Source organism: Tympanuchus pallidicinctus, unplaced genomic scaffold, assembly GCF_026119805.1.
Source record: "Tympanuchus pallidicinctus isolate F22 unplaced genomic scaffold, pur_lepc_1.0 scaffold2, whole genome shotgun sequence".
Taxonomy (NCBI): domain Eukaryota; kingdom Metazoa; phylum Chordata; class Aves; order Galliformes; family Phasianidae; genus Tympanuchus; species Tympanuchus pallidicinctus.
The window spans coordinates 28868281-28884475 of NW_026294721.1; the positions used below are offsets into that span (position 1 = coordinate 28868281).

The 16195-nt window shown below is 35.6% G+C and overlaps 1 long non-coding RNA gene across 6 annotated transcripts in view; it reads right to left on the reverse strand.

Annotated features, from left to right (window-relative positions):
- Positions 1-497: 497 nt before the first annotated feature.
- The window catches only part of LOC128080582 (uncharacterized), a 41175-nt gene continuing 25477 nt past the window's right edge, over positions 498-16195 (reverse strand). For 4 of the 6 annotated variants that reach the window (XR_008206784.1, XR_008206786.1, XR_008206783.1 and 1 more), the window contains 2 exons: positions 2769-2933; positions 1153-2021 (listed from right to left, as the gene is read on the reverse strand). This is a non-coding gene — a long non-coding RNA (uncharacterized LOC128080582). Of the gene's footprint in view, positions 890-912; positions 1123-1152; positions 2022-2768; positions 2934-16195 lie in introns of those variants that run through there. The other 2 variants (XR_008206785.1, XR_008206787.1) reach the window with 2 other exon arrangements.

Genomic DNA, 16195 nt, shown 5'->3' on the forward strand with positions numbered 1-16195 from the left:
GTGTAATGGGACCCTTCATTTTTCAGGCGCTGCTCCAGAGAAGGAAGAAGCGGCAACTGGAACCGGGAGGCAACAGCGAGCAAGAGGAGGAAGCACAAGTCTGTGGATGGGGGAGAAGGAGAGAGGCTCTCTGGGCAAAAGCACCTCCCTGGTAGCAGGAGCATAGTCACATTTCAGTAAAGCACTGCCAGCACCTTGGTGACCAGGCCGGTTCTGAGCTGGGCGACCTCCCTGTAAGCAGGGCTCGGGTCTTTGCTGTAGTTGGCCTTTTGCCTTGTTGCTCCTTTGGCTGCCTGGGGAGCGTGGCCCCCCCGTAGAGAGGGCAAGAGCCACCTGCCCGCACCTGAGTGGGAAATGGAGCTCGCTGGAAGAAGCATTGAGTGTTACCAGGAGGCAATAGCGTGCCAGGAGGTGTCCCTGCATATGTTCAGTCTGTGGGTGTTTCTTTGGTATTATTTCATTACTATTTCATCCTGTGTTCAATGTGAATTGTTTCCTCACTTCCTGATTCCTCATAATAAAATTTGTTTCATGTTATTCAAATGGTATCTTGTGCTTACCTTTACTTAGCTTTTGTTGTGATGTGCTATGTTATGTGCTACGTTTCTTTTTGCTGTTTTTTTTTACGGGGTTTTTACAGGTTTTCCTCCTTTTCCTCCATTTATTTGTTTCTTTTAACTATGAGGCAATACCCCACTCACTCCCCCACTCCTTGCCTGTTCAGCTCATTTGTCTTTCGCAAGACTGTAATGAGAACTATATCTTATTGTCTCTGTGTATCTCTCCTCCGCATCACCTGGATGTGCTGAAGTTATTGACATTATTTTTTTTTTAACATCACAACAGAGCATCTTCTTGGACATGCTTAAGGAAGTGAGTTCTGTCCCAGCTGAAACAAAGCCAAACATTGTCTCCTAATCTCTATGTGAAGTTATACAGTCTCAGTTACACAATTATGTCCATCTAAGTTAAAAAAAAAAAGAAAATAAAAATAAATTAGGGGAAAAGGAAGAATAGTGGTTTAATTATCCTGGGTGACTGATAGCCTTTCTCTTGCAGCTGGTTTAAATATTGTGGATATCCCAGCTACTCTTTTATGTGACGTTTACCCACAGACATAGCCTAAAGACAAGCGAAGCAGAAACTAATGGTAGTCAGTCTGAGAAAATGAAGAAGGTCTTTGCTGCTAGGTTTACTGTACTCATAACACAGTGCTACATATTTCATCTCAGAGTTTTGGGATCAGTGTATCAGCTAATCAGTATACTTATCAGACACTATTGTGCCTTTTCCAGTGTCCAGATTAAAAAATTCTTCAGTGCAAGTAACACATATTGCAATGTAGGAGTTAACTCTTTATTACTAGGGAAATTCTATTCCATCACTAATTAAAAAAATAGAAATAACCATCCAACAAAAAGCAAACACAAAGTACTGAAGCTGATTATGTTGTGTCTAGATAGTGCAAAGATACTGATAACTACTACTGCTCCTGTGTGTTTTGACACACTGTTCATTAATATGGACTGCCAGGAGGCACCGAAAGAGTGCTAAGTGAAATAGTGCTACTAAATTTCAACTGTTGTCACTGTTGAAATAGGCCTTAGCAACTGCAGTTTTCCCCAGAAATACCAAGTGGATTGCTTTCCCTAGAGAACAGCTTGGCAAAGGTATACTTTGTCTCTTCAGAAATTGAAGATGTTTGGCTCAGCACCTTCTCCCTTCAAGTATAGGCCAGTCTGCCTCATTTTCATTAGCGGGTTGGGTCTTTGCCTCTTTGCCATGGCAAAGAACAGGCTGGTGGCACAGTGACCTTCCAATTAAGCAGTGATTGCCACCAGCCCATACAGCTGAAATGGAACTGAGGAGTGGGACTGTTTCTGGATGAGAAAGTGTTGCTCCAGAGATCTGAAGACCATCTACTCACCACAGTTTTCTAAATTTTGAGGTATACAGATGTGCCCTTATGTTCATGCCAAGTGCAGCACTGATCAGTTCTCACACCGCTTTGGATTGCATTCCTGGAAATAAACAGACCAGAACAACAGCAAAGTTTTGTCATACATATACTCTGTATACTGAGGAGCCCTGAGCAAGCAGAAATATAGGAGTGACACTGCTCTTGAACATGCGGATCTGCACATGGCTTTTTATCTCCTGTGGAACTGTGGCAGTCCTTGCCCTGGGTTAGAAAGAAAGGTCAATTGCCAAGTTTGTAAAACTGCAAAATGACTGCCAGCGACCCTGGGGAGATTCTGCATATGAAGGACAAGCAGGGCTGAGCAAGCAGGACAAGAAAACAGAAAACCCTTCCATCTCAAGGCTCAAACACTCCAGGAGAGACTTGTGGAGACTCACCCCTCCAGCAGGGAGGAAATTTTAGGATGTTCACTGTGGAATTATTGGCAGAATTTTTTTTTTGTTGTTAACATCAGTAGATTGTCTTCAGCACTGTAAAGAACTAAAATATTCACATTCAGTTTCTATCACCTGCTTCAGATAAGGGCATACTTTAGTTTGCTTTGCAATACACTTACATCTTTCACTTTCAATGCTAATCTTCATGTCTTTTTTCTGTGCAATTGTAGTATGATCTTGCCTATCTTCCAAGCTTCCTCTGTTACTGCACTCTTCTACTTCATATAGTGTGTTGAAACTACTTGCACAGGGAAGACCTTTGACTTTTTTTAGGATAGCCAAGTTCTGTTACCACTACCCAGCTACCTACATCCCCAAAACACATACACACTTCTCTCCCAAACACATACCTGCTATTGAGAGTGTAGCTTCTCTATGCCTTCTCCCAAAGAAAGTAATAACAAATCCAACACCACATCTCACTGCTGCTCCAGTTTGCATGCTAATTTTGCAGATAACCTCCACGGACCTGTGTTCAGCACAGATTCTTCTGTAGTTTCCAGCTACCTCCATCCCTGTACATAAAATAAAGAAGTATTAGATAAAATTACTCAGTGTCTTCAAGGATCACAAAGGGCAGGACTCTTCCTTGGGAAAGGAAAAAAAATTATAAAATACTGAAAGGGAACTAATAGGAAAAATACATTATACCTTATGTTTAGTGTAGAAATGAGGGAAAATACTTGGAGAAGATTTGTAATTTTAATTTACTTTGATAACTTCTACTCTGTGTATTACAATTTTAGATAGCCAGAGAAATCAGAAGGCATGTGAAGCCGCAAGAACATAAGGAAAAATTCTGAGCAGAAGTGCCAGGTTAAGTACTATCAAGTTAATCTTCCACAAGATAAAATTTGCCCAGCAAGTTCTCTGAAGTTCCACATCTGTCATAAACAGTAAATCAAACTTGTACAAATGCTCTAAATTAATAAAAATATATATAGTGTTTTAAGTAACAAGGATATTAACTACTTTTCAATAAATATATTTATTTTTATATATTATATAAATAATTTATTATTTATATTTTCATTATATTATTATTTATATTACTATTCTTTATTCTATAAATAATTTATTATATATATTCATATAAATAATATATTTATTGAAAAGTAGGTGATATACTTGTTATTTATTTAAATTAAATTAATAAATAAAGTTAATTTAATAAATGTTGCACTATTTAGTCAGCTAAACAAACAAACAAAAAAAACATCAATCCTGTAATATAGTAACATTTGTCTTAAAAATGTTTTCTTTGGAATCACAACACTGAATATTCTGGTTTGAATCAGCAAAATAAATAGTAGATAGAGAAAAAAAACTCCTTAAAACTGCAAAATCTCTTTTGAGCCATCCCCAAAACAGCAAAAAATTCCATTATTTACAGTCTTTGCTGGAAAAAGTATTCTTAGCTCGACAGAGTGCCTGAGGACAACTTCTTTCCCAGGAAGCACACAGACTTCAGTCATCTCAACATTCAAATCTCTCTGCAGCTTTGCTGCTGGAGGGCACACGCTGGGGAGACAGGACTTTAAATAGCAGAACAGTACTGAGATAGAAGACTGAAAAGAAATGGAGACAATAAGATTCTGCTTGGGCATTAGTAGGTACAAAATAGAGGTCAATCCTCAGAATTTGTTCAGATGTCTTTAGCCCCCAGGGAACATTTTGTCTGTAAAAGAAGATATTGTTTTATTATATTCTGAAGCAAAACTTCTGGGTTATTCCTGAAAGAGTCATTTGGTTGGAGGAAGCAAGATAACTATTTATGGTTTCTTTTATAAGAATAGGAAGAACTTATTTGCTGAAGACTCTCTAGACTTAGTAAATACCTTGAACTAATAAGCCTTATACTAGCCTGTCATGCGACTCAGAAAAGAAAGAAAATGTAACCATAATCTGAGCAACGCAGTAAGTTAGTTTCCAATATTAAACTTTCAGTTATATCAGTGTCATAAAGAGCAACTTCATGAGAAAAATTTTTTAGTTATCAGTACCTTGCTCTGTGCTCCAGTGTCAGAGCAAACTACTTATATGAATGACCTTCAGTGCAACACCATGCTCATAAAAATTGTTTGAAATGTTCATAACAGCAGTGCTTGCACCCAGTATGGATATGTAAAATTGTTATGCTCTGACATTATATCAACTTTTCATGTGTTGTCATTCTGCTTTGCCTCTGTAGACTCAGCTGAAGTGGACTTCTTATAAAAATCTATAAGATACCTCAGAAATTGCTCTTGAAATTTTGAAAGCTATGGTACTGTAGAACTGAAGGACTGAAGCAGCTGCCTTAGTCTTGGCTGAAGTAACTGTTCCCGTCTACAGTCAGCTTGCTTCCAGCAACATAGAGGAAGCACCCTAGTACAAACTAATCCCATTGCTTAAAAACACTCGCAGGTGTAATATCCACTGCATGCTAGACAGCTGAGGTTCAGATTTCAAGAGAAGAAGAAAATCTTGTATCTGTTCACTGGGAGCACACGGTAATGTACATAACACTCCTGAAAGTGCTTGTACTAGAACTAAGGCTTCCAGATGGTCCAGCATACAACTGGATAGTCCTCATAGGTGTATGTCTGAATCTTAGGATCTTTCCCCTGTGTCACGGATCAGAGCACCTTAAATCTGCAAAGAAAACTAGTTTACATGCATAAAAAGTAATTATATCTGTAAAAATCATTTTCCTTCAGACATATCCCAAAATAAGTCAGATAAAATGCTGGAAATATTGTTGGTTGGTTCCTTAAAGAGGAAAATGATATTGAATTTCATTAAAACAGAAGCAAGGAAAATTAAAACCTAGATTGATGTACATAGAAGAGAGAAAGAGAGATTATATATTCCTTTTAGTTTTCTCCTTCTCCAAAGCAGCAAAAATTAATCAACTTATTTTTTCTGCCTTTTTGTTCGCATGAATAATCATGAAATCTTTGAAATTATGATTCACCCACAACACTGAGAGGATGAATTAATTGCTCAAGTAGAAACAAGAGATTTAATTCTCTTCTTTTAAGATGACTTAATTAAGAAATGATTTGGAAACAGTTCTCTAATATCTGCCCAATGAATTTATAAATTTGACTGTCAAAAACAAAATCACAGAGAGAACTTCAGAGGATGTTAAATAGGATTTCAATTCCCACAAGAAAACATTGCTTCTGAATTCAGCTAAAAATTTTACCTCACTCCATCCCACCCAACTCAATTAATTCCATATTTTTCAGTGCATTATCATTTCCTTTCTTTTACTAAAGCTTTCAGAATCGCTGTTTCTACTAAACCATAAAATGTATCATACTATGCAGCTGGTGTATTGATTTTCAGATGTTTGAAGGATGAAAATGAATAAGAGGTGCAACTAACATAACCTAAAATACATGTACTCAAGTATTCTTGTTGGCAGCTACATTAAGAAAATAATCAACAAAAGGTGGAGGTTTTTTTTAGAGCAGCTATTTTCATCACACACGGAGACTGAACTACTGTGATAGTCTCGATTAAATCAAGCATCAGACTTGGGTTTGTATGTCTATGCCTTCAGGATAGGCTTCAGGGAATAAGAAATAAATAATAAAATTTTTTAACAAAATGCAATGTCATTTACATCTACATTTCTATTTTACATGTATTCTAGATAATGAATACTTAACTTACAAGTCTATGTCTGTTTGGGAATTACTATTTGGTAACTTATGTTCCTATTACAGTTTTTGTATGGGCATCAATATCAAGAGTCAAAGGAGTCTTGTATTTTCTACTGTATGTTCTTGTTCCCAAATCACTGTCAGAGGGGAAAATGACATGACACAGGCAGCAGAAAGCATAACCACGGCTTGTATGATCCTAAAGTTCATAAATTTAAATAAATTCCACTTTACCGTTGGTTGTGTCTCACATATAAATCAAAGAATTCAGATAAAATAAAACAGTCCCCTATTTGCTGCAACAGGACAATTATTATATTTTGTGTCACTACTGGTATTTTAACCTGTAACTCTTCTGACTAATTCTTCTCGTGAGAGTAATTTGTTTTTAGGGAATTGCTTTGCAGCATTGTTTAAAAGAACATTTTATTCTTCAGTCATCAGCCCAATATGCTGACTTGAATTTCATTTATTCTACCACAATCTTCAAGGAGAAAAAGAGGACAAAACAAAGTAGTGTTTTTCAAAATGTCAGAAATTTTCCTTCTCAGCATTGAGCATTCCATTAGTTTGCTTATTATGTCAGTTCTAAACATCACAACTCTCTGTACTTATATCACTGCGTACTGTACAAGGTTTCCTGAAATGATGGGTTATACTTTACGGGAGCTAGGTGAAAAGTAAAGGATGTGATATTACTATGGATTGGATGCAAGAGAATAGGCTATAACTCTAATCATGTATCAAGGACAGCACTGCCAGCGGTGCAGTGAAGTCCTTCTTAAGCACCAAAGAAAGCACCATATATCCATTAACAATATCCATTAATTCAAGATAATGATACTGGGAGACACTGTTTCAAGACACACACACACACACACACACACACACACACACACACACACACACACACAAAAAATGGAGAGAGAGAGAGAGAAGGAGAGAGATTAATCAAATCTCATTTTTTTTGTGTTTTTCCCCAGTAGATCTAGATAAAAAGACTCTGATATAGGCTCTCAGGCCAAAATACACACAAACACTACAGCAAATTCCAGACATGCATAGAACTTAGAGTAGGTGTAGAGTAAGCAGCTGTCAGTGAAAACGTCAGACATTTTTGTTAGGGAAAGGGCTCTCACATAGAATGCTTCTGCGGAACACAAGCTTTGCCAAAAATTTAGCTGAAAAATATTGAAATACCACAGACTTTTCTTGTTAGGTAATAGCTATGGTTCTTAAAAAATTTGCTTTTAAGATTCAGTTGAGCATATCAACCATAAGATTAAGTCAGTATTTCATGTAGTTATTTCTATATTTAGATTAATCGCATTCGATTCCACTTTCAGTCAGCAGAATAGATACTGTCAACTTAATGAATTTGCCTACAGATCAGCTCTTCTTAAAGGAAAGATGAAGATGATATTAAAGATATAGGTACTGTGAGGTTCAAAAAGTCGCACTCTTAGACCCTGTTATCGAAAGATTTTAGGGTGGGTCTTTCAGTATACACTCTCTGCTCCTTAATAAAAGTACATGCTCATCTAATTAGTGATCACTGAAAGCCCCAAATACTAGGAGCAACACTAAAATGCCTGGAAAACCATCACCTTATTTGGTTGTTCTACATTCTTACAGGAATCAGAATCATTCAGTGCTTTTCATTCCAACACATCATGGACTAATTAATTAGAACTGAATGTTATAACTATGTACTTTGTCAGTTAGTCTAACACGATATTTTTTGTATCCAGATATTGTCATTTTTTTTTCTCCCCCAGAGGAAATATCAAACATTCCTGATTTATTTAAAGAAACTTGAGAAATTTTAGTCATGAATTTTTAATTTCTTTCTTTATATATAAGTTTTCTAAGCCTTCACTTTCTGCATTGATCTAAATGAAGACAACAGATCCTAACTTAGCAATCCAAACGCAGATTGGATCGAATCCAACTGAATTTAATTTCATTGAATCAATTTCATTTAATTAAAACTTTGAACAATACCAATTAATTGAGGATAATGAAATGCTATTTTGATAGTTTTAAGTCACTCTTGAGCTCTTAAATAAATTCCAATTTAGAGTTGAGATGACTCTGAATCAGCAAAAAGACTGCTATTTAGAAGCAACAAACTTTAATGCTTATCTTTTATGATTCTTCTAAGACAACTTTTCCAAAAAGCAGTGATATACACAAATCTTTGTGCATATTGTGTTTCATTTAAAGCTAAACTATTTAAGTAGAAAATGCATTGTCTTATGTTGTACAGAAATGCATTAATTGCAACAGTCCTTGATTCAAAAATAATTATATTTTTCATATGAATTAACTTCAAATTAGACAGCAGAAGCTTGATAAAAAAAATTGAATTTGCATCACAAAGTAGAAATGACAAGATTGCCTCAACAGCTGCAGACACCTCGTATTTTTATTACCTATTGGTCTTTGAATTATCTCATGGCAATGGAATGAAAATAAATATCATTTGTCACTAAAAAAATACAGCTGCTATATGTGTTTGCCCATAAATTCCTATAAAATCCTATTGAAGATATGTTTTTAGATACTTAGAACTTAAAATGCCAGCTTATTTGTAGATCTGCAAAACACAGAATTGTCAAAAGATGACTTGAAAGTAATGTGTGTGAAATGGGCAGGGGGCTTGGGTTTTGTTGTGGTTTTTGTTTTTTGTTTTTTTGTTTGTTTTTTTTTTTTCTATTATCACCGAATATGAAGGATTAAGAACATTTTAGTTGGTTATATTTTCCCATGAAATCAATTTTTGATACTGGCTTAACAGAAAAGCTACCTCTATTTAGTTAACAAGGAGGAAAACTAAGCTAAACTAAACAGAAGTTAACTTAGTATGAGATAGCTAACTGTGTCACAAATTAAGAGACACTTCTATCACTTTGGCAGGCTGATTGGATCAGCTCAGGGAAGAAAAGAAACTAAAAAATTTTTTATTAAAACTACAAAAGCAGTAAAGAGAATGAAGTACAAGGGAGATACCATGAGTCAATTCACCAAGGTTTAGCTACTGAAAAGTTCTGTTTTACCTACATCTAGTCTAGTTGTTAGGACTCTCTCTGCACTCATAAGGGAAAACAGACGTCTCTTGAGCTTTTAAATATTTAAGATTTAAAAACAGCTTTTCATGTTTTAAGTTACTCCATCTGTTCAGGTAGCACTAAAATTCATGAAAATTTGCTTGCAAAATTCAACTTATCAGTATTTGAAGCTAGAACCAATACACACTACAAAAACAGAACATTGTTTAATTACCCAGTGAGGAATTTTAAGAGCGGCCAATATGTCTTAAACTTTTGATATCAGAACCTTTTTCACATAATCCCATATTTAAGAGGAGGTGTAGTACTTAGCCGTTATTTTTGTTTGAATAGTGATAGTGAGTAAGTCTAAGTAAAAAAAAAAAAAAGCGTACATTTATATTGTATTAATCTGTAGGGAGAAGTAAGTTTCCATTTCTTTCTGTGTGGTGGTAACAAAGGGTTTATGAATTTTGTTTTTCTTGTTTTAGCTTTTTTTTGTTCCCCTTACCTAGATACATGCTGTTGACTCAGGTCCCAGAGGCTAGGAGTAACTTCAAACACTGCTTACATAATTTAAAAAGGTCTGACATGAAGATATTTGAAAAATATAAAGACACATATAAATGCTTTATGAAGTGCTTTGACTACTGAACAACAATCTAATACAAAGGTAATGATTACCTAATATCATAATGATTAATGTCAGGCACAGAATGTTACTATATCAAATTAATAGCATGAAAAAGATTCGCAGCAGAACACTGAAAAACAAATTCTAGGGCACTTTATTTACAGTAGTGATGGTATTTTTCTATATGAAGATTGTCTAGTCCTATTGTTTGCCCAGTTAATCACTTGCATCATTTTCAAGTACAGTTGTGTTCACATTTTTAAAATGTGCTTGCTCTTCTATTCATATTTAAGATAATTTAATGGTAGTGTACCAGTCCAAACCACAGCTTCTCTAGGAGAATACTGTGTGAGATATTATCAAAGTTTTTGCTGGAGTCTAGAAAGACTACGTCAACACTCTTTCCCTCATTCATCAGGTGGATCAGATGGAAGGAGATCAGATTGGTCAAGCAGGACCTGCCTTTTATGAACCCATGCTGGCTGGGCTTAATCCCCCAGATTTCCCACACGTACTGTGTGCTCTCACTTAAGGTGATCTGTTCCATAACCTTTCCTGGCACCAAGGTCAGGCTGATCACAGAATGGCCTGGGTTGGAAGTTCCAACCCCCATGCCACAGGCAGGGCCACCAACCTCCACATCTAATACTAGACTAGGCTGCCCAGGCCCCGTCCAACCTAGCCTTGAACACCTCCAGGGTGAAGACTGTATTCATCCAGCCAGCATTAGAACTGTACACCTGTCCTGAAGACAGGCTCTAAACATCAGGCACACTTAACCACCAGTAATATTGGGCTCAAAAACTTGACAGGAATTATGCAAACATGGATTTCAATGCATGTGTTCAAAGCATTTTAAAGTCATAAGAAATTTTTACAAAAATTATCTTCTATCTACATGACAGATATTTTCTATTGCTTGAAAAATAGTTCCACTTATGTTCTAACAATATTCTGTTGAAAATTAAAAAGTATACTTTATCTTACCCAGTAGTTTGGGCAAACTTTCTAGGTATTCATTTGTCCTTATTTTCTCAGGCCAGCATTGAAGTTATGGTCTCATTCTTCCTCTTTTTTCTTTTTTTCTCAATATGAATACATTGTGAATATTAAGGAAGCTAATACTTCCAATTATTCCAATTTCATACCAAAATATTATCTGTGGATTTATTAAAAAAAGATACATAAAGTTTCTATTGAATAAAATTCTTCACAACCTTGGCTTTATGTAGGAGAAGGCTGATAAAACTGTTCATCCATTAACTTCACAATTCTCGCATAGAGATAAATACAACTGTGGGAAGATGGGACTGTATTCCTATAGAATCTGTAGAAAGACATTTTCTTAAACATTGTGAATTTGCCAGGCTAGCCAGTTGAAATCAAGAAAGAAAACAAATAAGATTTTGTCTAAAATCAAATGTGATTTGGTGAGAAGAACTTGAATGACAGAACAGTCACATCTGAATGATGTGAAGGATACCCAGAGCCAGGACAAGAGTGCACAGAGGAGCACAGGAGCTTCCGTCTGAAAACCAGGCAGCACTTCTGTGCTGTGCAGGTGACAGAACACTGGGCAGCACACCTCCTCCTTGGGGATCTTCAAAAGCAACCTGAACAGTATCACTCAGGTTCATAATGCTCACCCTTTTCACCAAACCACATAATGCATTGCAAAGAATGAGGCCCTAAAGAAAGAAAAGATTCCTTAGAACGACAATTGTAAGAAAAAAAAAACTATAAAATTTTATAAATATGATCAAGTAATTTCACATTTTAAGATGTGAAATACTTAAGGTATAAAATGGGATTAACACAAGGAAAGACTGCACATTAGTCACCTTCAGCCACAACAGAGCCATACAGAAATTTTTGTCATCAGAGACATAAAACTGCCATGGAGATGGACAGCTGAGGTACTCAAAAGGTTTCTCTGAGTCAAATGTTTTCCAAGCAAATCAGATCTTGTGTTAATGAAATGGCACAGCCATCACTAAAAGTACCAAACAGCTAAATTGCAGATTCCAGATTCCAGATTCCAGATGTGTAATCTCCCATTAATAGAAGATCACAGAATCACAGAATTGTAGAGGGTAGGAAGGACCTGTAGAGATCACTGAGTCTAGTCCCCGCTAAAGCAGTTTCCCTAGAACAGGACTGAAAAGGGGATGGGTATGGTCTTTGTATAAAATGAATAAGAGTAAAAGCCCAGGAACTGTGATAAATTCCCTTATTTGATGATCAGATTTGAGAGATCTGTATTCACTGTCTTTCACCTATCAATTTTTCTACTAAAAAATATCTATACTTTCAGAATATAAACAGAAGAAAGTTCAGAATATCTAAATAAAGATAGTTCTGAAACAAAATACAAAGCGTAAGTTCTCTTTATCTCTTCAACTCAAGACAACCATTTTCATACAAAATGTGAAAGAAGGAAAGATTATTTTGAAATTAAGAGGGTAGCACAGCTTGCATATAAATGTGACCCCAGTGCAAGAACCAAATAATGAACAATGTAAGATACTGGAAAAAAATTATAGTTCAATTTGTTTCTAATGTGCACCTAGAATTTTATGTACAGCACAAAACTGAGACCCATTCTTCATTTTGTGTTCTGTGTCCAGAAAGCCATGCTTGACTTGCTGAATTCATATCAGAAAAAAATTATTAATAAATTGAGCAGTGTCCAAAAAGCTACTGGACTGCATTGTTCATCTTACTTTTCCTTGACGCTATTCCACTGAATATTAAAAGATTGTACCTTAATGCTTATATGTAACTGTACTTGAAAGCAGTACATGTGCCAAATCAGGTGTTGATTTTCATGATCTTATTGTTTATGTTTCAACCTTAGCATCATGTTAATTACTAAATATTTTATCAAATTACTAAAATTACTACTAAATATTTAACTAAACTACTAATTACTAAATAATAAATCACCAATCATGTCAAAACATTAATCGCATTACACATAGGTGTTAAAAATTCTAAGGTTGCAAACTAAACCATTAAACAGCTATAAAAAAAGAGGGAGATGGAGCTAACTTTGTAATAGACTGCATTATGGTGTTATACAATGTTTTTAAACACAGGAATAATATTCAGTATGGTGCAATTAAATAGAGGGAAAAAAAAGAGTCCATACAAGAAAGCTAAGAGTGCTAACTATATTTCAAGTTGTTATCTGCACATGCTGATGACTATGAACTTGTATTAAAATATAAAAACCATGACTCAAAATAAGGGCATATGTTCTTATTAATTGTCATGCATCCAGGAAAAGAAATTAAGAGGTACACTGTGCCCAGCTGTTATGTGGATTATATTAGATTCAAAATTGTTTTCTGACATTCATACAGTGCTCAGTGCTATGCTAATTCCTGTGCCCAAGGGAATGCTCGGTCAGTTCAGTTATCATCTGATTTGATATCAAGAGCGGTATCCCAGGAAGTATTACAACTTTTACAGTGATACAAGAGGTCAGTATTTTTGGAAACTCTGACACACATACAAAAAGTCTGAAAAGGCCAATAGTTGCTAAGCTTCAAATTAGTTCCAGGGAGAAACTAGCTGTTAGTGCAAAAGATTTGTATTTAAAAGTATGGATCCATGTCAGGAATTTATCACTTAATAAGATGGGGGCTGCTGAGGGGAAGGAGAGAGCCAAAGGAAAAAGAAAGGAAAAATTATTTGATGTGAGGGAATTAAGGCTGGAATTTATACATTCAGAATGGGAAGACTTTAATAACTTCAAAGTTATCCTCTTGCCTGTCAGTGTCAACAAAAGGATGAAGACCTTGCATCATGTAGAACAGCTGTAGATAGGTGTTGCCTTCAGATTTAGACCCCAGTCTTTTCCTAAAAGTTCTCACTCCAAAAGTAGAGGCAGTTGAATGAATGAAATATCCACTCCTGAACTGCCACAGGCAACAACACAGTATTTTAACATGACCCAATATCAATCATCTGACCAATTTCATCTCAGCTGTAAGAAGTACAGAGATCAAACAGAACAGATAACCATCAGCCCTCAGAATCCAAACACTGGCATATCTGCCTGTACCACTTCCAGCAGTCAGCCCTTGAGGTACATTCCTTCCGTCATTCGAATACAAATTTGAGTGAACAGCATCTCAGCTTTAAAACAGGCGTTTTTCTAAAACCTCTTTATGCAGATCCTGTACAGGTTCCCATCTAGCCCAGAGCAGAAAAAGACACAGACAAAGTACATCCAAAATTCCATTGCTGAATATAGGCTACACAGGCTTTGGCTTGGAGCCTGCACTATGGCTAAAGGTGAAATACTTGCTGGAGTACTCTTCCTCAGACTACACATTGATGCAACTTTCCTCACCACAAAAAACATGGGATGTAAGATAACTGGTGTGGCATAGACCTTCATCATCAGACTGAGATGTGGTCAAGGCAGAATCTGGATTCCAATATCCACAGTTAAGGTACATCCGCAAGTAACCTGTTTGCTCATTCAGTGAAACACTGAAGTAAAAAGCCATTTTAAGAGTAAAAGAAGAACAAAGCAAAATTTAATTCAGACCCCAGATTGAGAGAATAATTTTTCATTCTTGGCACATCTCCAGAGCTTCCACTGGATTTGGATTTAGGGTATAAAATAAAGCATGTTTAATATTTTTTCTTTACCTGTTAATGACTATGGAAAAATACATGCTGGTAATGTTCAGTATTTTTCACTTTTTAGAAATAAAATATTTTTAAATATAACAAAGTTCATTTTAATTGCAATAAATGTTGTTTTTTCTTATCTTAGCTCAACTTTGCAAATATAAGGAATTTCAATCTTTTTTCAATAATGAGGTTTATTGGTCATGCTAGCAAACATTACTTAACCACGAAATTGATTTTCTACAGTGGAATTAATTTATAGTCAAACATTCCTCTAGTATTTAATTTTCTGCCCCTATTGATAATCAGCTCTGAATTTTTTAACTGTACACACACATTGCACGTTTTTAAGCAGGACAGTTAGAATAGTTACTAACACTTCTACAGGTTTTTTTTAGATAGTAAAAAAATGAAATCTTTTAGTCTGTTTTTACAGGGTAGACTCACATTATTCTTTATGGTCTTACAAACTAACTCTTATCCACATTGTGGGTATACGGCTTTTCTTTTCTTGTTGGTATACATGGTCATCCAAAGTAGTTTTGCTGCTATCTTCCACTCTTACACTGATAGATATCACTGCAGGTCAAAGTATTACCATACGCACATGGAAAGTTAAAAGCCTAAATATGTATTTTACTTGTCCATCAGAAACAACGTGGTATTAGAGAGTATGAGAGCTAACTATCACTTTAATGAATTGAGTGTCTAGTCCATCAGAGGACTGGGGAGGATCCCATGTACTCAGTAATGAGAAGATGCAGATCAAGAAGTATCAGAACATCATCTCAAAAGAACCATAGCATGAACTGGACACAGCCTTGTTGATGACTGCAACTTGCATATGTATTTAGTGTATGGATAAATGCATTTCCAAGCAAAAAAATAATTTTCAGATTTTTTGTCATACCATGCTGAATAAATTATTATGCATAAGAAACTGTTAAATGTATATGGAAGGAAGACACGGCTCAGACTCATTTTTCTGGACACATCAGTATGCAGCCTGATCACCAGTATACATAGTACATTATGTTTGCAAAAATAAGTTATATTCACGACAAATGTAATACTGAGCAGATGTAGCGAAGAAAGAGGGCAAAGCATCGATAGGGTGTTACAGTTACCATTGACTTGCAGGTAAGGAAACCTGCAAGCCTGGGACCCTGCAGCTCCAGTACTGACAAACCTCCAGAGGGAAAACTGAGCATCATTTCTTCCTACTACCTTATCTGTTACATTAGGCTCATATTTGCCTTTATAATGCTTCGTCATACTCACGGCTTACAAACATCCTGGTATTATTTAGTATAATCACAATTCTCATATTTTCAATTCTTAGTGCCAAAGCAAGAACAAAAATTATTGTTGCTTATCTCTACATATATGAATTTGTATTATAAAATGCTTCACTCCATTTTGTTATAGATTTTGAGGGGAGTGGTGGTCTTATTATAGTATATTTACTTCAAGTAAAATGAAATATGCTAAAAAGTGAATAAGAAAGTACCCCTTACAGTCTTTAAGTAAAAATGGGATAAGTAAACAATAAACATTTATAAAATGCAGTGTTTTATCTAATGAAGTCTTAGTTGTTGCCTAGCTGACTAATAGAGCTGTCCCAGAAATGACTTTGTAACTACATACTCACAGATCTCTAAGTTACGGGAAAAGTATTAAAATATTCGAATAGATTAGACACAGTTATTGTACTTAACTTGTTAACTTGCAAAAGGACACTTCTGAAGCTGATGTTAAAAAATGCTGGTTTTGAACAGATTTGAATTATCTAT